Source organism: Vipera ursinii (assembly GCF_947247035.1).
Source record: "Vipera ursinii genome assembly, chromosome: 6".
Taxonomy (NCBI): domain Eukaryota; kingdom Metazoa; phylum Chordata; class Lepidosauria; order Squamata; family Viperidae; genus Vipera; species Vipera ursinii.
The window spans coordinates 29927490-29953047 of record NC_139515.1 but is presented as its reverse complement, the minus strand read 5'-3'; the positions used below and the strand labels follow the sequence as shown (position 1 = coordinate 29953047).

General features: G+C 39.8%; 1 protein-coding gene across 6 annotated transcripts in view; it reads left to right on the top strand.

Moving 5' to 3' along the window:
• Nucleotides 1-25558, top strand: part of FOXP2 (forkhead box P2) — a gene marked incomplete at both ends in the record, with an annotated part of 359810 nt that overhangs the window by 172211 nt on the left and 162041 nt on the right. The window lies entirely within an intron of this gene.

Here is a 25558-nt window from a genome sequence, read left to right as displayed (position 1 = left end):
CCAAGCGCTGCCTGGAACCTATCAGGGTCCATTAGGCGCCTAGGGTGGTACCATCTGGTTGGCACCGTGCACCCACGGCGGGGGGTGGCAAAGGGGAAGTCTAGCCATTATCTAATGTAGCTTATAGATAATTACTTAATTTACACTGTGAATACTTGGAATTTTTCAAAGACAAGTTATTTTTCAATCTTTTTACACAAACTCTTTTTCAGGATGATGAGGATATATATATATATCCTTAATCATTTTAAAAACCTGAGTCCCAGGTACACACATTTTAAAATCTAAAAACCACTGATCTCCAAGACAGAAAAAACCTTTAGTGAGTTAGCTTTCGTCAATCCACCGTTGACATTGTCAGAGTCTGAGCTACTAGCAGGGAACACTTGTTACTTTTATAACTGTGCAGATATTAGCAATCTAGTCATGGAGCATGTAACCGGTCTACCTGCCCCACATTCTTCCATAGTTGGCTGCGTTGATCGTGGTTTCGCCATACTAGCCGGTATCCACTTCAGTTTTGATGTTTTCCCTCCCCCCACCTGCCCCGCCTGTTGGTCACGTCTATCCTGTAGTGTGCAGTTGTTTGGCATCATTGCCAGATCACTCCTGCTGTTATTCTATTTGGTTGTGTTGTCAGCCTGCTGCCAATGATCCTCCCATTGTATGCCTCTGTTGTCCTTCTTTTAGTCTTGTGGTGGGTTCTGCTCATGCTTCCAATCTCTCCATTTGTTGTGACACCCTGCCATTCCATGGGTAAACAACCCAGATCTTTTATATGTCTGTTCACCCGGCATGGAGGTGGTAAAAGATTTGCCTGCTCCAATTCTCTGTGTAGCTGTTCATGTCTTCTCAATATTTGATATGCTGGAAGCAGTTCCACATGCTGATTGATGGAGTATCGATCAGATAGCCATGTTTTTTTTAATAAGTGGCCACCTTTCATGGAATCCTGGGTGATGACCTCAGCCCCAATAAAATTAAATGTATGATCCTTCTCAGCCATATGCGCCCATACCTGGGAACGCTGTTCATGCCATTTAACCACTAGTTCATGCTCATGTACTCTAGTACAGAGGCGTTTTGCCATTTCCCCAACGTAATTGCAATGACAATCATTGCAATTGATTCTGTAAATTACAGATGACATTTCACCTTTGGATAGCAGTTCCTTTGGGTGCATTTTTCTCATGTGCAGAGTCTGGCTAGGCCTGTGTGCCACGCTAGTATCATGGGTTTCAAGTATCCGTGCAGTCGCTTTGGATACACCATTAATATAAGGAAGCGTGACCCAAGCACTTGTCGTTGGTCTGTCATGGATCGATCATGGTTCCTGACATTTGCCACAGCATCGAATAAAGCTCACTGTGTACCCATTCTGCCTACATATGTGATGGAGATATGTCTGTTCTTTAATTTTTGCTGTCATTGTGCTGCAATGGGTATTCACCCTATTAAACAATGTTTGGATACAACTAATCTTATGTGTAATAGGGTGATTACTCTCATTATGCAGAATCCGATCCGTGTGCATAGCCTTACAATAAACAGCAGTAGAAAGGGTGCCATTGGGTTGGTGACTAACCAGCATGTCCAGGAAAGCCAAGGTGTTGTTGGTTTCCTCTTCCACTGTGAATTGAATGTCTGAATGGACCGAGTTCAATTTGTCCATGAACCTGATGCTGTCATGGTGTTTAATGATGGCAAATGTGTCATTGACATATCTGGCCCAAAATTTGGGTTGGTAGTCAACCATTGCTTTGCATTCTAGTTCTTGCAGAATGGTTTCATCAATGACCCCTGAAATGGGGGACCTCAAAGGTGTACCCTTTATTTGTTCATACATGTACCATGAAAAATGAAATAGGTTTTGAGGAAAAGATTTAGCAGTTGGATGAAGTCTTCTGTGCTGGGCAAATTGGGATGCCATGGCTCCTCATTCTGTAATAGGCCTCTTATCACAGAAATGGCCAGATCTTGAGGGATGAAGGTGAATAAGGATGTCACATCAAAAGATATAATAATTTCATCATCCTCCATCTTCACCAATTGTAACCTTTCTAGAAAATCTTCTGAGGATTTTATCGTGGTCGTGGTGTCTTCAACCAGGTGCTGGAGTCATCCGCTCAGCCATTTAGCCAGGCCGAAGGTTGGCGCACCCCTGAATAACACAATGGGTAATAACGGAACCCCTACTTTATGAATCTTGGGTAGTCCATAGATCTGTGCCATGGATGAGTCTCTGGGTCGAATTGCTTTAAAATCCTCCTCATGAATTTTATTTTGCCTCCTGAGTCTATCTGCTGTTTTGCTAAGTTGATTTCTGAGTGACATCATTGGATCTTTGTTAACAACCCAATATGCACTCTCATCATCCAGCAAGGCCTAGATCTTGCGATCGTACTCAGGCTTGTCTATAACCATGGTTGCCCTGCCTTTATCAGCTGGCAAGATGATAATTGAGATATCCTTCCATAGCTCTTTAAAGGCCGTTCTTTCTGATTCTGATAGGACATGGTTTTGCCTGTGGTTGATGAGAAGCCCTGTTACATGCTGCCTGATGGAATTTTTAGTCTCGTCATTGGCCTCGATGCAGTGGATTGTTGATTCTAAGGCTGTAGCAAAATCAATGGGTTTTGCATCCATTAAGTTAACACTAACGTCCCGTAACAAGTGTTTCCTGCTACTAGCTCATACTCTGATGACATTGTGGGATGGTCTCACGAGGTCGATGGATCGTTAAGGTGCTTCCAAGTAAAAGGCATCATGCAGAGATGCAATCATATGAAGTTTATTCAATGATAGATTAAAGAGAAAGAATTACTTGGCATGAAAGCATTCATGCCTGCATGTGAGAGAGAACAAAAGAAAAGAAAGCAAGCTAGCATAGCATAACTGGAATAGAAGAAGAACAAAACTGAAGAGAGGGCAGCCCCTTTGAGCAGAGCCCCTTTGAGCAGAGGTATTTATGGAGGGTCTCAGTCCCTCCCTAACCATAAAACACTCTGCCAATGGGGCTGTAGGGGTCTGAGACCCCTGACTCATCACCTCTTTGCTTCCATCTGATGACCCTTTTGGGTAACTGCCATGGCTGGCACTAAACATCTAACAATTCCCCTTCTTGCCAGCCAATGACAGGGACCAGTGAATGTGTGTGAGGGGCGAGCAGGTGTCATAGACATGCATAAAACATTCAGATGGCCAAACACAAACACTTACACAGAAGGTTGTGCCGGTCAATGGGAACAGGTTTGGTGAACAGATCAGCTATCTGGTCATTTGTGTTACAGTGCTCAACATGTATAAAACCCTCTTTGGCAAGCTGCCTGACATTTTTATAGCGTATGTCTATGTGGCGAGACCTAGTTCCCACAGCATGTGCCCCCGAGATTGCAATCGCGGCCGTGTTGTCCTCTAGAATTTGGATGGGCAGAGGGGGAGATGCCCAGATGCTTGTTATCAGATCATTGAACCAAATCAAATCATTGGCCGTGTCTGACAGGCTGGCATATTCAGCCTCGGCCGTGGAGCAAGAAATAAATTTTTGCTGCCTAACATGCCAATGTATTGGACAGCCATTTAGCAATATGAGGAAACCAGAGGTGCTCCATCTACTTTTGGTGTCGCCAGCCCAGTCTGCGTCTGAGTAAGCGGAGAGCTGGGCCGTCTTCCCCTTCTCTGGTTCTAGCACAAGGAGAGCATCAGCCGTGCCCCTAAGGTATCTAAGTACCCTTTTAACAGCAGTCCAGTGGAATTCCTTTGGGTGTTCCACGTGCCTGGACAATAGATTCACAGCTAAAGCTATGTCAGGCCTGCTCCAATTGCTGATGTATAGCAAGGAGCCAATCACAGATCTGTAAAGCGTGTTATCTGTGAACTCAGGACCGTCCTTGTGAGTGTGGTTGTAAACGTCGCTTTGCATTGGGCTATGCGTAGGGTTAGATTCTGCCATTTTGCATTTGGCCAATAATTCCTCTATCTTTTCTTTTTGAGATAGAGCGAACCCCCCCTTAGTGGCCAAAATATGCACACCCAAGTACTTGTCAACCCGCCCCAAAGACTTCAGAGTAAACTTTTCTTCCAGGGCCTTGGCAAATTCATCACACCCTTCCTTGTCAGGCCCTACATATAGTAGGTCGTCCACATAAACTAACACCCGTTCTGTGGTACCCTTGGAGTTGCGTGTGAAGACACATTCATCTGCATGGGATGCAGTGAAACCAACTCGTTCTAAACTCTTTCTAAGACAGTCATACCATAATTTCCCTGACTGCTAGAGGCCATATAACCCTTTGTGGAGCAACCATGTATTTCCCCCTTCTTGCTGGTAGCCAGGAGGAGCCCTCACGTAGATCTGTCGGTCCAAGTTGGCGTGGAGGTAAGCCGTCTGGATGTCGAATTGGAAGACTTCCTCTCACAGAGCGGCTGCAGTCACGAGGGCGGCCTTGATGCTCTCTGCCCGGACGGTTGGAGAGTAGGTCTCTGAGTAGTCCTCCAGGTAGCGCTGAGCGAAGCCCTGAGCTACCAAACGGGCCTTATACAGGTAGAGGCCATTGGCAAGTGGTTTGGCTTTGTAAACCCACCTTGTGCCAATGACTTTTCTTTCCTTTGGTGGTTGCTGGGGGGTGAAGACCTTGAGTTTCTTTAAGCTCTGCATCTCCTTCTCCATCGCGAGCTGCCATTTCTCCTGCTCTTCGATGGGCAGCTCCTGGATGTCAGAGAAGGATTTTGGGGTGACCACAATGCTGTTGACAGATGCGATGTGGCCAATGTCAATTCTCTTTGGCGGGATCCCTTTGTTGGACCGCTTTGACCTCCTTACCTTCTGCCACTCACCGCCCTTTTCTTCCGTGGGTTTCTGAGGCGTCGCTGGGGGTGAAGACGGCGTGTCTTCCTCCATGGGACTGGATGTATCTTCGTCTTGTTCCTCACTTTCGTCGGTGGCAGGGTATGTGGTCGTCTCAGGTGATGTCGTGGTCGGTGTGTCCTTGCTGGGTCGGTTGACATATGGGCTCAGATCATTTGAGTGGATCTGGGTCCAATTGGAGTCCTCTTCGAAAGAGGCAGATTGGGAAGTCACAGGCCTGCCCCCTTCTCCCAGGAAACGATAGGCCTCGGAGCCAGGAGCATAGCCCAAGAACCTTAGTCTCTGGGAGACAGATCTCCCCTTCTTCCGCAGCTGCTTGGGGGTGTGCACCCATGCGTAGGAACCAAACACATGAAAATGTCCCAGATTTGGTTTCCTACCATGAACCAGGAAATATGGGGTCTGGTTCACAACACTGCTCCTGGTGGAGTTTAAGGTGTAATTGGCGTAGTGGACTGCCTCTGCCCAGTATGATTCTGCGACTCCAGTGTCTGCAATCAGACTACGCATCATGGTTTGCAGGATTCCATTTCTTTTCTCAGCTACGCCATTCTGAGAGGGGGTGAATGGTGCAGTAAGAAAATGGCGGATGCCCTTACGCCTTACCCAGTCCTGGAACTTTCGGGACATGAACTCAGCCCTGCGATCGCTCTGTAGTTGTGCGATCTTGGTCTTATACTGGGTCTCTACAAAGTTGTACAGTGACTTTATGGCGTCAAAGGCTTCTGATTTTTCTGTGAGGGTATACACGTGGCCGTATCGTGAAAAATCATCAACGGCAGTGAGAAAATACTGTCTTTTCCCTAGGGATGGTGTAAAAGGCCCAACCAAATCAACATGTACTAGTTGGTACGGGTATTGGGCTTTACACAGTGACATTTTAGGAATGGGGGCAGCCTTCCTCTTTGTCTTCTTGCAAATGGCACAGTCCAGGAACACGTCACAATCCTTGAGCTGGACTCCCTCAGCAAATTCTCCCATCTTTTTAACTACAGGGAAGCTCGCATGACCTAATCTCCTGTGTAAGAGATGGGCACATTTATCGTGGAGCGGCTTCCCCACTGACACCCTCTTGGCTCTAGTTGCTTTGAGTGGTGCTGTAGGTGCCTGCTGAGATTCAGGTTTCTTGCCCACACTGCCTTTGGAAAGCCTTGGGGCTGGCTGTGGGGCCCCTTCTGAGGTGGGTGGGCTCTCAAGGGAGAAGTATGGCAAACCATTTATGATGGCAATATTTCCATGACCCTCTGGATCCGGGTGACATGACCTCCTCCCTTGTGAAATAAAACTTCCACCTCGTCATCGTCACATAATTTGATAATACTTAATAGGTTGTTGGCAATGGAGGGAGCATGTAACACCCCTTCAACTTTTCCAAGTCCGGGTACAGAAACAGTGCCCTCACCAACAACTAAAGCTTTATCACTGTTGGCCACTTTGACAGATGAGTTAATTTTCTTTAACCTTTTAAAAACATTGACTCATATTGGTAATGTGGGAAGAAGCTCCAGAGTCCAATAACCATAAGTCAGTGGAGCTATCAGCCTTTGTTATGGGGGTGAGGGAACAAGTATGCAGAAAATTTCCCTTGGTATTTCCTTTGCCCTTGCCATGCCCCCTTCCTTGCCCCTTGCCCCTTCCTTGATTGGGACCACATTTAGGGGCTTGTTGTTGATGGGGCAGTCTTTCTTGAGGTGCTCCTCAGAGCCACAGATGAAACACTTAAGTAGAGCATTAATTTGCTCTGAGTTGTGGCGCCCCCTTCTGGCTTGCTGAGTGGTGACTCTGGCGTATTCTCCTGCATCTCTTCTCCTCCTATCTTCTTCGATGAGTCTCCCTGTGAGATAGGACAGATTTATGTCTTCCCTCCTGGCCCCTTCCAGTGAAACAATGAAATTGCTCCAACTCCTGTCCAGGGAAGCCAGAATGACAGCGACCATGTTCGCATCAGTTACAGGGTAGTCTCTGGACATCAGTTCTGCCCTGAGTGCCTTTAATTTTGCAAGATGTTCAGGCATGCTGGCACCAAACCTCAGTCTGGTTGTGTAAAACTCAGTTGTGTGTCTGGTGATCGAACCAATGGGATCGCTGTTGAATAAATTGTATAATAACTGCCAAACTTCACCAGCTCTGAGTCCTTCTGGAATGCTGGAGAACAAGTTGCTATCCAGCGAACTCAGCAGAGTTGTATAAGCCTGCCTGTGCCGCCACTCTTCTCGGGGTCCCCATGGAAGTGGAGGAGGTTTCTGAACCATTTCTAGAGTCCCATCCTTTAATAGACATACCTGCACATCTCTACTCCAACTGTTGTAATTCTCCCCCCCCCAAGTTGCAGTTTTTTAAAGTCGTTTGGAAGATTAGATGTTAAAAAGGAATTCTTGTCAGTGGCACTTTCAAACATCTGAGAGGTGTCCATTGAGATAAAAGGTAAAGGTATCCCTCTAGTGGTCATGGGAGGAATTTTTCCTTGATTATTTGGTAAATCCGTCTGGGCATGCTCGGGATTCTTCTCTTCCCATGAGGCATAGGGGGGGGCGGAGCCCAGATTTGCCAGCCGGCATTTGAGCTTTTGTTTGAGAAGGCCCCATATGCTGCAAAGACTCCTGCTGAGGATTGCAAGATGCCTCCCGGCAGGATGGAGGCTGGATGGCACATGGATTGCCTGGATTGCCTGATTTGCCTTGAGAAGCCCATCGCTGGTCCTGAAGACCTGAAGAGAAGGTGGGAGGCTGCGGGGGTTGATTGTTGGGAGGCTCCAGGCTGGACCCCTCCCGGCAGTTAGGCCCTGGGGAGAGGGTAGGAGACCTTGGAGGGGGGCTGGTCACTCCCGATGTCTTTTTGGCCTCCAGGGCTGCAACCAGGACCTGGATGGCTGTCTCAAGTGCTGCTGTATCAGCCTTGTTATTGCCAGATTCCTCAAGAAAGTTGTAGTCTGTTTAATATTACTTCTTTCAATAGAGACATTATGATTTCCATGACTTATTCAAATCATGTTATAGCCTTGGTGGAGCAGTGGGCTAATGCCTCCTTAAGTAACACCAGCTGCCTGCAATTAGTGCAGGTTCACATCCCACCAGGCTCAAGGTTGACTCAGCCTTCCATCCTTCCGAGGTAGGTAAAATGAGGACCCAGATCGTTGGGGGCAATTGAACTGACTTTGCAATAATGTCGCTGGTGTGTGTGTGAAAGCCCTAATAAGCAGGCATATACATAGAATGAAGGCTACTGCTAAGTTTGTAAGCCGCCCTGAGTCTTCGGAGAAGGGCGGGATATAAATGGAATTAAAATACAAAAAAATTATCTTCACCTTCTTTACCTTGTTTTCTTTACCAAAAATAAATACTCCAAAGATGAATCTGAACTTCAATCAAGAAGAAAGTTGAATTGCTCCTCTTTGTTTTCTGTTGTCCTAAGATGAATAACAATGTCAATAACAATAACACAAGGTCATATTACCTATACTATATTAATCAAACTGATCTAAGTGCTTATAGTTTGAAATATGTCAGAAAGCCATGAATTCTTCCAGTTTTGTAATGCTTGTTTGAAAAGTTATGAAGCTTCCAGGATAGGAAGCAAAACATCTTGTTTTTCCTCAAAATCAGTCCAGTTGTCTTTTTTGAAATAAAAACCACTTTTGATATGCTTGTTTCAAAGGCTAACTTGAGAAAAGCAATTTCTAATCTAATGCAGATTTTTATGAATACTTCATTACATTTCATCTGCTGTTAATTTTTGTTCCTTTTCTGGATTAATTTCTGAACATCTTGATTTAATTTGTTACAATAACAAGATACAACATGTACTTATGTGAAGTTTCAACTGATTAACAAAATAATTTTTACTCATACTAAAATTAAATTCTGCTCTTTATTTACCTCCAAAGATTTTGAATAGTTTGAATATAATTAAAACAGCAGTCAAATACTCAATTAAAAAAAGAAAGGGCAACCCCAGAACCACACACATTGCTACCTTTCTGGTGGTCATCTGGATTTTTAGCATCCTACATTTGATAGACCTGATATTTATTAGAGCTGAAAATGAATCAGAAGTAGTGCTTTGAACCTATAGAAATATATCATTCACATTTTAATCAATACAGCCCTTTTTAAAATTTGTATCCCTGGGGAGAAATACTGCTATTTAAACAGTTGAGCCACTGAAATTAAGCTATGTCTTTCAACTTTATGTGATAGCCTAAAAAAAGATGCACTGCTCTAACTAATAGAAGAGAGTTGCTATACTTACATGAGACTGAAAACATTTTTAAAGCATGCACAGCCCTAATATTTACACCTGCTTCTAGCACTAGTGCTTTTTCAACCTAACATAATTTCACGTGTTATTCTGTAGGTCAGGAATAGAGTAGCTGATTGAGAAATAAGGACCACATCTGGATATGTAAATATCATGAGTTAAAGGCCCATGGCTAACTGGCACATTTTATTTGCATATAATTAAAGCAATTTGCATGTAATTTCATGAAGCAGGATGATGCCAGATAGTAGAAAAGTTGTGCTTGGGGCTCTTTTTAGACTTCTTTCAAATAGCAGCAATTATGCAATTTTTATTCAGTAGTTATATGCATAACGACATTTTTCTTCAAGGTTAAATTTCTGATGCAAGGCAGTCATACATTTCCAAATGATATTTTGCTTATTGCAACAATCCTTCTGCCAAAATTGTTGTAAAAGTGTTGCTATTTGGACTTCAGCTGTATAAAAATGTTTATGCAAATTGGCTGATATCCAGTAAATCCATTTCACTATGTGGTATTTTGTGTATTTTTAAATGGTGCATGAATGAACTACATAGTACACTTTTTAAGTGCATGAATACAACACAGTATTTTACATTTTAAAAGGCTGAATATTCCTTAGAAATTCAGATCAGAGGAACATTTCATCTTTAAATAGCAAAGTCAGTAAGATTCTTTTCTCTTGCCTACTCACAGCATCATGAGAAAGAACTTGTGAATATTTACACAAGTTCAGTGCTTGATTCTTAGTAGTATAGTGGAGAAATGAATATAGAAAGAGATACCTTGACAAGAGTCCTCAGTGCAATGATGACTATTGTTTGGGATAACACAAAGCATAACCAGGGAACTCCCTTTAAAAATTCTCCTCCAAATGCCAGTTAATCTAAATTATGAAAAGGACACTCCATCATTCACTACAACTGGTAATTTTGAAATGATCATTTCTCTTCTGTGTTAGGTATCAAAGTTGTCAGTCAATTTTCAAAATATTTAAAGTTTTAGTATTAAGTCATATGCGTGCTTAAGTTTATATACTTAAAAGTGACCTTGTCTAATTTCAGTTATTAATTTAAATGCATTTAAATGCTTAAATTCCCTTGCATAAACCAGGAAGATGGTTAGCTTATACACTTAAAAAATAGAAGGAGAAGAAAATGATAAACAAATTAGTAGATGAAAAAGGTGGTCTACAATTTAAAAACGAAGAAATAAAAAGATAATTAAAGGATACTACAAGAAACTTTATGATATAGAAGAAATCCCAAGAGAGAGAATGATTCAATATTTGAAATAACCTTCCAAAAAATCCAGAAACCTATAAGACTATGTTAGAGGAAAAAATAACAATGATGAAAATAACAGAGGCCATAAAAAAAACAAAAAAACACCGGGGCCAGATGGACTACCGGCAGAGTTATACAAAACCGTACAAGATACACTAAGTGAACCATTGAAAGATGTTTGCAGTGAACTGTTGTCGGAGGCTAAACACGTGGATAGAAGCAAATATCACTTTAATACCAAAAGAAGATGCAGATTTGACACAGATATAGAATTACAGACCGATATCATAAGCCATCCTGAGTCTTCGGAGAAGGGCGGGATATAAATGGGATTAAAATAAAAATAAAATAAAATAAAATTATAAAATCTTTCCTTCAGTAATGGCAGAGAGACTGAAATGATCAGAATGTTTTTTTTTTTACCAAAGAGAAATTAAAAACCATCTAAGAATGATAATGGATGCATTAGAATACTATGAATTGCATCCAGGAAAACAAATGGCATTAGTATTTCTGGATGCCCAAAAGGCATTTGATAATGTTTCCTGGCAATTTATGATTCAACAATTACAAATAATGAAATTTGGACAGAATTTTATAAATATGATAAAAATGATATACAATAAAAGTGATTGTGAATGAAGACTATACGGAGAAATTTGAGATAAGGAAAGGCACAAGGCAAGGATGTCCACTATCTCCACTGTTATTCATTTTCACTTTGGAAGTTTTGAATAGAAATATTAGACAAGATATAGAAATTAAAGGATTAGCAATAAAAGGTGAAATATATAAATTACAAGCATTTGCAGAAGATTTGGTGTTTATTTTAGAAGAACCTTTGGAGATGATTCCTAAACTATTGGGAAAGATAGAACAGTATGGAGAAATAGCAGTACTGAAAATAAATAGAGAAAAAACTAAACTAATAGTTAAAAACCTTACAGAGAAGCAAAAAACCCCAAATATCAGAAAAGACAGAATTGCAGATAGTTAAAAAGGTTAAATATCTGGGGATACCGTTAACAGTAAGATGTTCAACAATAAAAGAAGATAATTACACAAAATTATTGACTCAAGTAAAACTGGATTTGGAAAAATGGAAAAACTTGCAACTGTCAATATTAGGAAGAATTGCCACAGTGAAAATGAATTTACTACCAAAAATCTTATTTCTATTTCAAACAATACCTATAAAATTAGAGATTTTTTTTGAAGATTTGAACTCACTAATTTTGAAATTTATTTGGCAAGGAAAGAAAGCTAGAATTAAGTGGAAATTGTTACAAGATGCCAAGGAAAATGGAAGATTTGGCCTACCAGAGTGGGTTCTATACTATCAAGCATCTGTATTAACATGGGTAAAAGAACAGATAATTCTTAAAAACAAAAGGTTGTTATATCTGGAGGGGCGTGATTTATAATTGAGGTGGCATGCTTTCTTATGGTATGGGAAAAATAGGGTTCATAAATATATAAGAAATGCACTAACAACATGGGGAAAAATAAAAAGTAAAATATATTTTAAAATTCCAGGGTGGTTGTCAACAATGGAAGCATTTGTACACCCAAATTTAGAGGACTTTGAAAAAATCTGGATAGATATATATTCTAAACTCTGAAGAAAATTTAAAATCTAAACAAGAAATTGAAAATCAGTGCCAACCTAACATGGTGGACACATTTAGAAATGCAAACTAGATATGATAGAGATGTTAAAATGTATGAATTTTATAAGGTACAAACTGTGTTTGATCTATCTTTATTTTTAACTTTCTGCGCTATAAGAACTTTGCCACTCAAACAGGCACTCAGCTGAATATCTGAAACTGAATTCAAATGTGACTGTAGAAAATCAGTAGGCAATTTACAGTGAGAGGCCCTTTGGATAACTGAGTTCTTAAGCAGTCTAGGGGTCATCATAACACAAATCTTAACTTTCATGCTGCAAAATAAAGAATAAATTCAATCAGCTTTAATGTCCTAGTAAAGTCTTTACTAGAAAATACTTAGGATCAACTTAATATTGATGGAGTACTGACAGTCTCTGTGAGTGGGAAAACTGATTTTATAGGGGAAAACAACACTGAATTGTTGCAGTTCTATTGTTGATGCAGCATCAACTAAAAATTAATCTCAAGGAATGTAGATCTATCTTTTGTGATGTCATTTGAAAACTGCATCAATTATGATCTGTCTTTTATAAACGATTGTGCCAATTAATATTCTGCATATATTACCTTTTTTCAGTTGTCACAAACAACTGAGTAGATTAAGTGACATGTAGCAAACAAGAAAAAAATACATAATATTTAATACAGTACAAGACTATAACATAAATAAAAACAATCCATTACAATAAAAATGTAAAGAATTATAGCAATTTAAGACATGGTGTGTTTCAACTGACAAATTTGAATATGACATAGGCTTATGGCTAAGGCACAAAATTTAGCAATCAAAAAGGTGATTTATGGACACTTATCATTGAAGAAAAAAATTAACATTGATCAGGATGACCAGACAGGTTTTCCATTAGGAGATGAATTAACCGAGTACATAGTTCTGAGTAGATTTTATATCCTCAAACAAACATATTCTAGAGTTTCAGATTCACTAGAGGCCCAGTGCTATTCATATGATGCATAATATTATAACATAAATAATGTTTAATATAAATATATTATAAAAATACTATAAAACTGTACTCATGATTGCAAAGAGATGGGTATTAACACTGCTTGGTTCAATCAATAATTCACAGTACTGTATAACCTAGGGTTTGCTGATACACTGAAGTTCTAGATTTCCTAATCTTTCCTTAGCAAGCTTCATGGCTTATATTCAGAGGACAGTCTAAGAGTGGAACTATTTGTTAGTTATGATTATATACTACTTAAATTTACAGTTAACACATACGAAAAGGGGCATGAGCCCCTTGGGAGATTCTAATCCAATATGACACAATTAATGGCCAAACTATGGAGTATGGTGGCTGATGTGGTTAGAACACTAGGTTGACAATCAGCAAGCCCACAACCTGACTGCTGCTGTGATGGGGTGAGCTCTTGTCATTTGCTCCAGCTCCCACCAACCTATCAGTTTGAAAGTACTGATAAGCAGTTTGAAAGTATGATAGTAGAGTTCCAATATCTAAAAGGGCTGCCACAAAGAAGAGGGGTCAACCTATTCTCCAAAGCACCTGAAGAGGACAAGAAGCAAGGAGAGAACTAACCTAGAACTAAAGAGAAATTTCCTGATAGTTAGAACAATTAATCAATGGAATGACTTGCCTCCAGAAGTTGTGGGTGCTCCAACACTGGAGGTTTTTAAAAAGAGATTGGGCAACCATTTGTTTGAAATGGTATAGAGTTTCCTGCTTGAGCAGAGGATTGGACTAGAAGACCTCCAAAGTCTCTTCCAATCTATTAATCTGTTATTCTGTTAAATGTGCAATTGCAAGTAAGTAGATAGATACCACTTTGGTGGGCACATTAATGGGGACATGAAAGAACTCCCCAACTGGCTGTCCTCCAGGCAACGATGATGTCACCGTCTGAACCTTTCAACCTGGAATCCCCTGCCTTGGTGCTTCTGACATGAATGCAAGTGAGTGGCCAAGCTCTTATTTCTATACTAATCAGTTGGCTCTGATCCAAGTCCCTCTAGAAATATTTCTAGGTCTGGAATATATTGTTTCCCCAAAATAGTGGAATGGAATAAATCTCCCTTCGTTTCCAGGCTTATCTTCCCTCTAACCCCACATTATTACACCTTACCTATCTCTTTGCCACAAAGGAAACCATGCTTTTTAAAAGTCACTACTGTACTCTATGAATTAAACTCCAAGTCCCAGGAAAGCAATTGCAGCAACGTGAGGCAAGGTCACATACATACCATAGTAGTATGGTAGTATGAGTTTAGCCACAAACAGGAAGAGATATGGAACTGGAGTCACTGGACAATAACTTTCAATCACACAGAGGAGCAAGCTCTGGACAGTTTCTTTCCAACAGAAATTATAATATTATTTTTTATGTGTGTCTCTTGCAAGTAAATTATATCTATATTGAATTTCTGTAGTTTCCTAAAAAGTTTGCTTCTTTTTGATGGGGAGTTTAGTCCGTTTATATTCATTGGAAAAATTCCATTTTCTTTCTCCATTTCAGTTATTTATATTTAGGTCTAGTAGATCTCGTAATCCTCTGTTCTCTGGCCATTCCTTCACTCTCTTGCTCAGATTTCATTTTCTGTTCTCACATGCTCTTTCACTCACTCACCCTTTGCTTGCAAAGGCCTCTCACTCACTCACCCTTTGCTCACAAAGGTCTCTCTCTCTCTCTCCTCAATGCTTTACTAACAAAAGCCTCTTCACTCTCCTTCTCCATGTGTTTTTTTCTCTCTCCTTCTCCCACCAAAACCTGCTCCTTTTATTCACATTTTTAGAACAGAATAAAATAGAGCTGGAAGGAACCTCAGAGGACTTTTAGTCCCACTCAAGCAGGAGAACCTATACCATCTCAGACAAGTGACTATCCAGTGTCTTCTTAAAAACCTTCAGTGATGGAGCCCCCACGATTTTTGAAAGCAAACTGTTCCACTGGTTAATTGTCCTCACTGTTAGGAAGTTTCTCCTTAATTCCAGGTTGCTTCTCTCTTTGATCAGTTTCCAACCATTGTTTCTTGTCCTACCCTCTGGTGCTTTGGAGAATAATTTGACACCCTCTTCTTTGTGGCAGCCTCTCAAATACTGGAATACTGCTATCATGTCACCCATTTCTTCTTTTCTTTAGACTAGTCAAACTCAAGTCCTGCAGCCGTGGTTCATATGTTTTAGTCTCCAGGCCTTGGATCATCTAAGTTGCTCTTCTCTGAATTTTCTCCAAGGTCTCAAAATCTTTTTTGTAGTATGGTGATCAAAATTGGTTGCAGTGTTCCAGGAGTGGTCTCGCTATAAAGCAGTACTAATACTTTGCATGATCTTGATTCTATGCCTCTATTTATGCAACCCAAGATTGTATTAGCTTTTTTGGTGGCTGCTGCACACTGCTGGCTCATAGTCAAGTGATTGTCCACTCGGACTCCAAGGTCCATCTCACAGTTACTGTTTTTGAGCCAGGTCTCACCTAATCTGTATTTATATCTTTGATATTTCCTGCCTAAATGTAAAACTTTGCTTTTCTCCACATCAAAAGTCATTTTGTTTGATAGGGGCTATTGTTCCAGTTTGTCAAGATCTTTTTGGATCCTGAGCTTGTCTTCTGGGGTGTTGGCTATTCCTGCCAGTTTAGTGTCATCTGAAGATTTGATGAATTCCCCTTCTATTTCCTCATCTAAGTCATTGATGAGGATATTAAAGAGTACTGAGCCTAAGACAGAGCCTTGTGGTACCCCACTGTTTAATTCTCTCCATGTGGATGTACTACCTTTGAGGACTACTCGCTGAATACAGTTTGTCAGCCAGCTACAGATCCATCTGGTGGTGATGTTGTCTATCCCACCTTTTTCTAGCTTACTAAGCAGTAGATTGTGGTCTACTTTGTTGAATACCTGATTGAAATCTAAGTATATTATGTCTACAGTGTTTCATTGGTCTACTAGTCACTTCATCAAAGAATGAAATAAGATTGGTTTGGCATGATCTGTTTTTAACAAACCTGTGCTGGCTAACAGTTATAACTCTGTTTGCTTCTATTTGTTCACAGATCTGTTTTTTGATTACCTTTTCCAGGATCTTCCCAGGTATTGATGTTAGACTGATTGGTCTGTAGTTTCCTGGGTCTGTTTTTTCCCCCTTTCTTGAAGATGGGAACCACATCAGCCCTTTTCTAATCCTCAGGTACTTCTCCGGTGCTCCAGGATTTTTGAAAGATAAGGTGCAATGGTTGTGAGATAACATCTGCCAGCTCCTTCAGAACTCTGGGATGTAATCTGTCGTGTCCTGGTGATTTATATTCATCAAGTTTAGATAGGTGTTCTCTTATCATTTTCTTGCCTATTTTAATTTTTGTTTCTAGTTTGTCTTTTGCAGGGTTTTTTTTGGATATTGTGCTATAATTACTTTTTGTGTGAAGACTGATACAAAGAATGAGTTAAGCAGCTTTGCTTTCTCCCTATTGCTTGTTACTTCCCTGCCATATTCTCTCTTTAGTGGACCTAGACTTTCCTTGATTTTTTTTCTTGTTGTTAATACTGTGTTTCCCCAAAATTAAGATCCAGTCCTATATTTTTTTTTTTTGCCTCCAAAAGAGGCACTAGGTCTTAATTTCGGAGAATATCTTACCTTAGGACCACTGCAGCCAGGTCTTCCTCTGCTTATGTAGAGCTTTGGGCTGCTTCAGCTGCCTGCGCAGCGCTTGTGCACTTTGGACTGCTTCTGTTGCTTGTGGCAGGAGGCCACATGGTGCTTCAGGCCGTTTTCGCTACAAGCAACAGAATCAGCCCAAAATGCACAAACAGCAGAAGTGGCCCAAAGCACCATGCAGCATACTGCCAGGAGGAGCAGCAATGGTGCAATGTGCCACATGGCATCTGACCACAGGTGGCAGCAAGCAGCTGCAGAAGAAGTCAAGCAGCAGTGCGATATGTGTCAGAGCATGGGAGGCCTGGCTCCGGTGGTCCTACCAGTAAGGTAAGTGGGTGTGCAGTGCATGGGGCAGCTACATCCCCTACCCCCTCCCTAGCTTGAATTTTAGGGGTGTGCCTCACCCCAAAACTAGGGCATAGTTTTGGAGTAGGGCTTATATTAGGCCCACCCCCAAAAATCAAGCTGGGGTTTACTATCAGTCTGGGTCTAACTTTCGGGGAAACACAGTATGTTGAAAAAAACTTTTTTTATTATCCTTAATTTATGTTGCAAGTCTTTGTTCATTCTGAGCCTTTGCTTTCCTGACTTTGTCTTTGCATGTTCTGGCTATCTGCTGATAATCAGCCTTAGTTATATGTCCCTCTATCCATTTTTTATACTAGTCCTTTTTGTCTTTCAGTTTGTCTCAGAGATCTTTGTGCAGCCATTCTGGTTTCTTCTTGACTGTCTTTCTTTTTTAGTGATATTGTGTTGGACTGGACTTTTGTGATAGCTTGAGTTGTTTTCCCTTTTAGGATTTTCATCCATGGAATCTTTCATAGATTCTCTCTGAGTTTACTAAAATCAACTCTTTTGAAGTTTAAGACATTGAATTATTTTATATTGCTTGTGTTTGCATTATATTGAATTCCATTATGACATGGTCACTTTCACCCAAGGATCCAGCAATTTCAACTCCCTCTATCACATCTTCTATGTTAGTAAGAATTAGGTCTGGGTATAGCTTTACTTCTAGTTCCCTCCTCTACCTTTTGGGTGACAAAGTTGTCAGCTAGGTTGGTTAGGAATCTATTTGATCTTCTCGCTGCAGAGTTTGTCCCCCAGCTGATATCTGGGTAGTTGAAATATCCCATTACTACTGTGGTATGCTTCCTACATACATTTGTTAACTGGCTGGCAAAAAGTTCATCTATTTCTTCTGATTGGTTGGGTGGCCTGTAGTATAATCCTATGGCAATGTCACTTTTTTCCCTTTTATATTGACCCATATAGATTCTGGAGGGCTTTTATCTTTGATCATGTGCATTTCTGTAGTTATGTAGTATTCTCTTACATATAGTGCAACTCCCCCTCCTCTTTTTTGTAATTCTGCTTCTTTTGAACAATTTGTATCCATCCATCAATACATTCCAGTCATGGGTTTCTTCCCACCAAGTTTCTGTAATGCCAACTATGTCATACCCACCCTCATGTACTATTGCTTCTAGTTCACCCTGTTTGTTTCCTAAGCTTTGAGCATTAGTATATAAACATTTAAGACTTTTATGTCTGTCCATGGGAATGTGTCCTGGATCTCCTGATTTTTGTTTGATCTTTTCTTTTTTCACATCACTCCCTACCTCTTTGTTGGATTTTTTCCCTTGGGATTTATGATTGGTTTTGTGTTCTAGAGATTCTAATGATTGGTCACCCTTCCCCCTCAATTCTAGTTTAAAGCCCTTCTAATGAGTTGGCCCAGTCTTTTTCTGAGTACATTTTCCCCTGTTTTTGTGAGGTGCAGCCCATCCCTTGCCAAGAGTCCATTGCATAGGAAATGCAGTCCATGGTTCAGGACAGGGGTAGGCAACCTTGACTCTGTTATGACTCGTGGACTTCAACTCCCAGAATTCCTGACCCAGCCATGCTGAGGGGAAAGAGAGAGGTTTCCAAGCTGAGCCATGCTGTCTTAGGAATTCTGGGAGTTGAAGTCCACGAGTCATAAAAGAGCCAAGGTTGCCTACCCTGGTCCAGGAAATCAAAGTTTTCTTGGTGACACCAATCCTTTAGCCATTGGTTTATTTCTAGAATTCTTTTTTATAGCTTCTCCTCTCTCTGACCTCCTTCTCCTTTTCTCTTCGTGGTGTGCCAAAAGCTCCAATCAGCATATACTGTAGCCTTACACGCAGATCCTGGGGCTTCTGCCGAGCCCTGCAGCTCCAGCTCATCTCCTCCAGGCCTGTGTGTCATCGTTTTAGCTTATTCCCTCACCCACTACACTTGGCTAGGGATCTAAAGTGCTAAAATGAAATGCCATGGCTTAGACAACAGTCAAAATATACCTCAGAAGGAATGGGGGCAGGGAAAGAACCCCAGAAAGGACCCTTCTAATTCTCTGGAATGTAAAGGTAAAGGAGGGAAGATGTGTTTTCAGATTTGCACAATTCTGTTACTGTAACCTTACAATAAAGATAGTCTTCCTGGGTTTGAGTTCCTTGTGTGGACTATCTTGAAGGACTGATACTTGTCTTTCTTCCCACCTACCCTTCCTTAATAAGAATTGCTAGGAACTGTGCTTTTAATATTTCCTTTTGTTAAGAATTCCTCCTCACAAGTTCTGTCCCCATTAGTTTACAACTTTATTTAACATTACTTTGTATTTACTAAACATATTTGCTTGCAATTTAATCCCTGAATTTAACTCTCCTCAGTTTTAATTTCCTTTAAGATAAAGAAGTTAGCATTGTATGTCCTGTTTTGCCAATATTCTGGGTGAGGTGTGTGTGATCATTCTGTCCAATTCATGGAGACTGTCTGGACAAGTCCCTGCTGTTTTCTTAGCAAGAATTTTCCTTCCTATGACTGAGAGAGAGTGTTTCGCCCCAGGTCAGCCCGCTGCCTTTGTGCCTAAGGTGAGACTTGAACTCAGAGTCTCCCGATTTCTAGTCTGCTGCCTTAACCACTATACCAAAGTGAATCTAGCATCTAGTCATCATCATATTTGTATCGGAAGCACCAAGGCTGGGGACACCACCATTACCCAGGGAACACTCAGTGGAGGGCTCCTTTCATGTCCCATTACTGAGCCCACCAAAGTGATACCTATCTGCATTTGCACACTTTGAAACTGCTAGGTTGGCATGAGCTGGAGAAAATTACAGGACCTCACCCTGTCTTACAGCAGCAATTTTTACACCAATTTTTATCTATTCTTCAAATATATGAATTCTTTTCATGTAAGTTCCTAAAAATTGGAAAGTGAAACAAAAATTGAAAAAAATGAGTTAGTTGAAAGAAACTGAAATGGAGAGATTCAAACTAAAAGATTTTTTTCATCCAGGCAGCTGTTGTGTGCTTATTTTAAAGAAGAAAATTTTCTTAATATTTGAAGGAGTTTTTCTCTGAAGGCACTGCTTAGATAGTGATAGCTGTGCCATCACAGAAGACATAAAAATGCAAGGATTAATTTGTTACCTTGTAGCATTCAAAAACAAAAATGAACAGATGGTGTTAGCATATGCTCTCCAATTTCATGTCTGCAGTATATACTCCTGGTATTCGCCATTTGAATCATGTTTTAGACCAAATTCTCCACTGACTTCCATATGATATTATATTTCTACTGAGTGCATTGTATCAGTCTTTATCCCAACTTTTGCCAAGAGGTCATTGGAACTGAATATAACTTAAACAGTATATATAGGTTTTGTTTATGACTGAGGGCAACAAGTGGGTACATCTTAATGAAAAAGACTTTGCAGCCTAGCTCCCTTCTTTTTCTTTTAATTTGAATATTTATCTGCAAACGGGTCCTAAATAACACTGTCCATATGCTTTCTTGGCATGTATTGGTCTTTTTTGATTTTTTGATGCATAGAATCCATTTTACCCTGATTCCTTTTACTTATAGGAGATTTTGTTACCTTTTGGATTTATAATATAGTTTTTAAGTACAGGTATTCCTCAAACTATGACCATAATTGAGCCCAAAATGACTGTTGTTAAGTGAAACATTTGTTAAGTGAGTTTTGCCCCCTTTTACAACCTTTTTTGCCATAGTTGTTAAGTGAATCACTGCAGTTGTTAAGTTAGTAACATGGTTGTTAAGTGAATCTGGTTTCCCCATTGATTTTAATTGTGAGAAAATCGCAAAAGGGGATCATATGGGACAGTGCAATGGTCATAAATTTGAGTCAGTTGCCAAGCATCTGAATTTTAATTACATGACCATGGGAATGTTGCAGTGGTCATAACTGTGAAAAATTGTCATAAGTCCCTTTTTTCAGTGCCATAGTAACTTTTCACAGGCACTAAATGAACTGTTTTCGGTTGAGGATTATCTGTATAATGTAATTTGAAGAATTTGTACCCATGTCTTTAGAATAGTGTAAATCAGAGGAAGTACCAGACCATCTAATTTGTCTCTTGAGAAACCTATATGCGGGTCAAGAAGCAACAGTAAGAACTGGACATGGAACCACTGGTTGGTTCAAAATTGGGAAAGGAGTCCGGCAAGGCTGTATACTGTCACCCTGCCTATTTAACTTATATGCAGAGCACATCATGAGAAAGGCAGGGCTAGATGAATCAAAAGTTGGAATTAAGATTGCTGGGAGAAATAATAACAACCTAAAATATACAGATTATACCACTCTAATGGCAGAAAGTGAAGAAGAACTAAAGAGCCTCTTGTTGCGTGTGAAGAAGGAGAGTGCAAAAGTTGGGTTGAAACTTAACGTTAAGAAAACCAAGATCATGGCATCCAGCCCTCTCAATTCCTGGCAAACAGATGGGGAAGAAATGGAGGTAGTGACAGATTTTATTTTCCTGGGCTCCAAGATCACTGCAGATGGGGACTGTAGCCAAGAAACTAAAAGACGCTTGCTCCTGGAGAGGAAAGCAATGGCAAATCTAGACAGCACACTAAAAAGCAGAGACATCACTCTATCAACAAAAGTGCATATAGTCAAGGCTATGGTCTTCCCAGTTGCAATGTATGGCAGTGAAAGTTGGACCATAAAAAAGGCTGAGCACCAAAGAATTGAGGCCTTTGAACTATGGTGCTGGAGAAGACTCCTGCGAGTTCCTTGGACTGCAAGTTGATCAAACCGGTCAGTCCTAGAGGAGATCAACCCTGACTGCTCTTTAGAAGGACAGATCCTGAAGTTGAGACTCAAATACTTTGGCCACCTAATGAGCAGGAAGGACTCACTGGAGAAGAGCCTAATGCTGGGAAAGATTGAGGGCAATAGAAGAAGGGGACGACAGAGAATGAGGTGGCTGGATGGAGTCACTGAAGCAGTAGGCATGAGCTTAAATGGACTCCAGAAGATGGTAGAGGACAGGAAGGCCTGGAGGAACATTGTCCATGGGGTCGCGATGGGCCGGACACGACTTTGCAGCTAACAAATCAGAGGTACTCAACCCCTGGTCAGTGGACCAGTACTGGGCTGCAGCATACCAGCAACCAGGCTGCACAAAGCCCATCCATAGGATGCAGGCAGCAAACAAAACCATGCCCCCTCCGGTCCACAGAATACCTCTCTCACATAACTGGTTCCTAGTGCCCAAAAGGTTGGGGACCTCTGGTGTAAATAATAGCTGTAAATCAGATTCTTAGATTTTTAACTATGTGATCTTGACAAAATATTATAATGTGTTCTCTTTGCAATGATTTCTTTTGCCTAGTATTGTAAAAAAAATGTCGTTAACAATAGTTGTTCACATTTGATCATTTTAAAGAAACATACTGTAGGACCTCTTGATATATTTTTGCTGGAGGATAATTTGGACTTGGACCAGAATGGTAGACTTTAAAAACTTCGATGAATAACAAACTTCAACAGAAAAGCTTAATGAAATAATTTATCAGGTTGATAGTTCCTGTTATTCCTATTTTAATTGATATAGAAGTGATTTCTAGGAACAGGGTATGCATACTCTAAGAACAGAAGTAAACATATTATAAAATCAGACATGAGTATGAGATCTACATAACATAGAACTCTAGTTCAGGTAGTCCTCAACTTACAACAGTTCATTTAGTGACTGTTCGAAGTTACAATGGCACTGAAAAAAGTGACTTATGACCATTTTTCATACTTATGGCCATTGTAGCATCCACATGGTTACATGATTTACATTAGGACACTTGACAACAGATTCACATTTATGATTGTTCTAGTGTCCCACAGTCATGTGATCCCCTTTTGCGAACTTCTGACAAGCAAAGTTAATGGGGAAACCAGATTCACTTAACAACCATGTTACTAATTTAAAAACTGCAGTGATTCATTTAACAAATATGGTGGGAAAAGTCATAAAATGAGGTAAAACTCACTTAACAAATTTCTCACTTAACAACAGTTTGGACCCAATTGTGGTCATAAGTTGAGGACTACCTTTATTTTTCAATTAGGAATTTCTATACTTGAGCTTCACCTTCATGTATATTTTACATACTGAGTAACTAGTTACTGAATGATAATTAAGAATCCTGAAAGCAGATTTTAAGCTTCCAAATATACCACTGCAGAAAAAAATAACATTTTGATATAGAAGACAGGTTTTCCTGCAGGTTTAGTCTGACAAGCAAATTCAATGTATGGTGGTTTGTAACCATCTTCTCTCTCTCTCTTGGATGGCCAGGAGATTTAGTAAATAATTATGCTATGCTATGTGAATTGGAACTGGATACATAATTGAGCTAAGAAATACCTATATCAAGAATTATCAGAAACATTCAGGACTTTTTTCTCATAGAACGCTCAGAATGGAGTTCCGGCACCTTTTTTGGATGGAACCTTGTAGGGTAGGCAAGGCATGTTGTATAACATGTGTGAGTTCTGGCACCTTTTTCTTTTACAAAAAAGCACTGGAAACATTGTTTTCCTCTCCTGAAGAGAAATTGGTAGGTGATTGTCTCAAGTTATAGATGGACCAAAATCTCCAGAATTATTATAGCATTTGACTATTAATTAAATTGTTCTGTAATTAAGTTATCCTTTAAGAATGAGTAAAAAAAGATATCTTCAGAAAGAGTAAAAAGGGGCAAATGATTAAAGCATCATTACATCAACACAAGTTCTACCCCTTTTGTTCTTTTATTGTGAGGTTTAGGACATATCCAGAAGGGTAAACCTTATGATCCCAGTTTTTATTATTTTGAAAGAAAGCATTGAAACTTGTGAATGCTCCAGAAGTATTATGCAAAATTAAAAGAATACAAAGCAATGAGAAAAGGAATTAAGAGAGAGCGTAAGAGAAAATAAAAGGTTAATTTATATCCTTAATATTCAATGTACTTCTCTATAGCATTTTATCCTTGCAAGCCAACCTTGCTTCCATGATGTCATTATACTGATTTATACATTGCTTATTTCTTTTCATTTATTCAGTTTATATAGTTTTCTTATTATATGATCAGAATAATCTTAATGTACTTCATTTGCACCGATTACTCCATGTTCAATCCACATTCATTCATCAACCATTCATATTTCACCCATTGGTTTTCATTTTACCAAAGCTTTCAACATACTTGTATGTTTTTCTTCAGATAGGCAACTTTCAAAATCTCACTCAATTATATAGCCACTTTAGTTTATTCCCAGCAATAGATAACATCTTGTCAGCTAACTTTTTGTTCACATCTGCACATCTTAAATTTTTTCCATTTTTAATAAATACATTTTTCCTTCAAAGACAGTTGTCTTGGTCTTTGGAAGTTAATTTTCATATCTTTAATCTTTGTTGCATCACAGAATCCATCTCATGAACACTGCAAACCATTTGAGTTCTTAGCTAGCAACATCTGTATACTAACATGCCTCTGATATTACTCCAAGCATTTATCCATATAAATTAACCAACACAAGAGACATTATATATCCTTGTTTTTCTTCACTGAACTACGGTACTTGCTAAACATTTTCTACTTCTGCTCAGGCTACAAGATTTTGCTCATTATCACCTTTAGTACTTTTCAATTAAAATTTTGCCAAACACTTTCCCAGCAAACTGAAATTAATTAGTTTATGCATTGAATCTTGTAAATTTTCCTTTGTATACAACTATCTTCTGATTTTCATTATATTTACACACATTGAACAAATAATACAAGCCATAGGTGTATTTTACAGGCCACCCAAGCAATCAGAAGAAATAGGTGAAACCTTTGCCAACCAGTTAACAAATGTATGTAGGAAGCATACCACAGTAATAATGGGAGACTTCAACTACCCAGATATCAGCTGGGAGACAAACTCTGCAGCTAGTGGGAGATCAAACAGATTCCTAACCAACCTTGCCAACTACTTTGTCATCCAAAAGGTAGAGGAGGGAACTAGAAGTAAAGCTATACTGGACCTAATTCTTACTAATAATAGAGAAGCAGTGATAGAAGGAGTTGAAGTTGCTGGAAACTTGGGTGAAAATGACCACGTCATACTGGAATTCATTATAATGCAAACACAAGCAACAGAAAATAATCCAGCCAGAGTTTTAAACTTCAAATGAACTGATTTTAACAAACTCAGAGAGAACCTAGGAAAGACTTGTAACAGAAATGAAGGACAATAAAAAAGTTTCTTTCAACACATTAATAACAAGAAAAAAATCAAGGAAACCTTAGGTCCACTAAAGAGAGAAGTTGGCAAGGAAGTAACAAGCAATAGGGAGAAAGCAGAACTGCTTGACTCATTTTTTGCATCAGTCTTCCCATAAAAAGAAATTATAGCACAACATACCAAGAAAACTACTGCAAAAGACAAACTACAAACAAATATTAAAATAAGCAAGAAAATGTTAAGAGAACACTTATCCAACCTTGACGAGTATAAATCACTGGGACCCAGCAGATTATA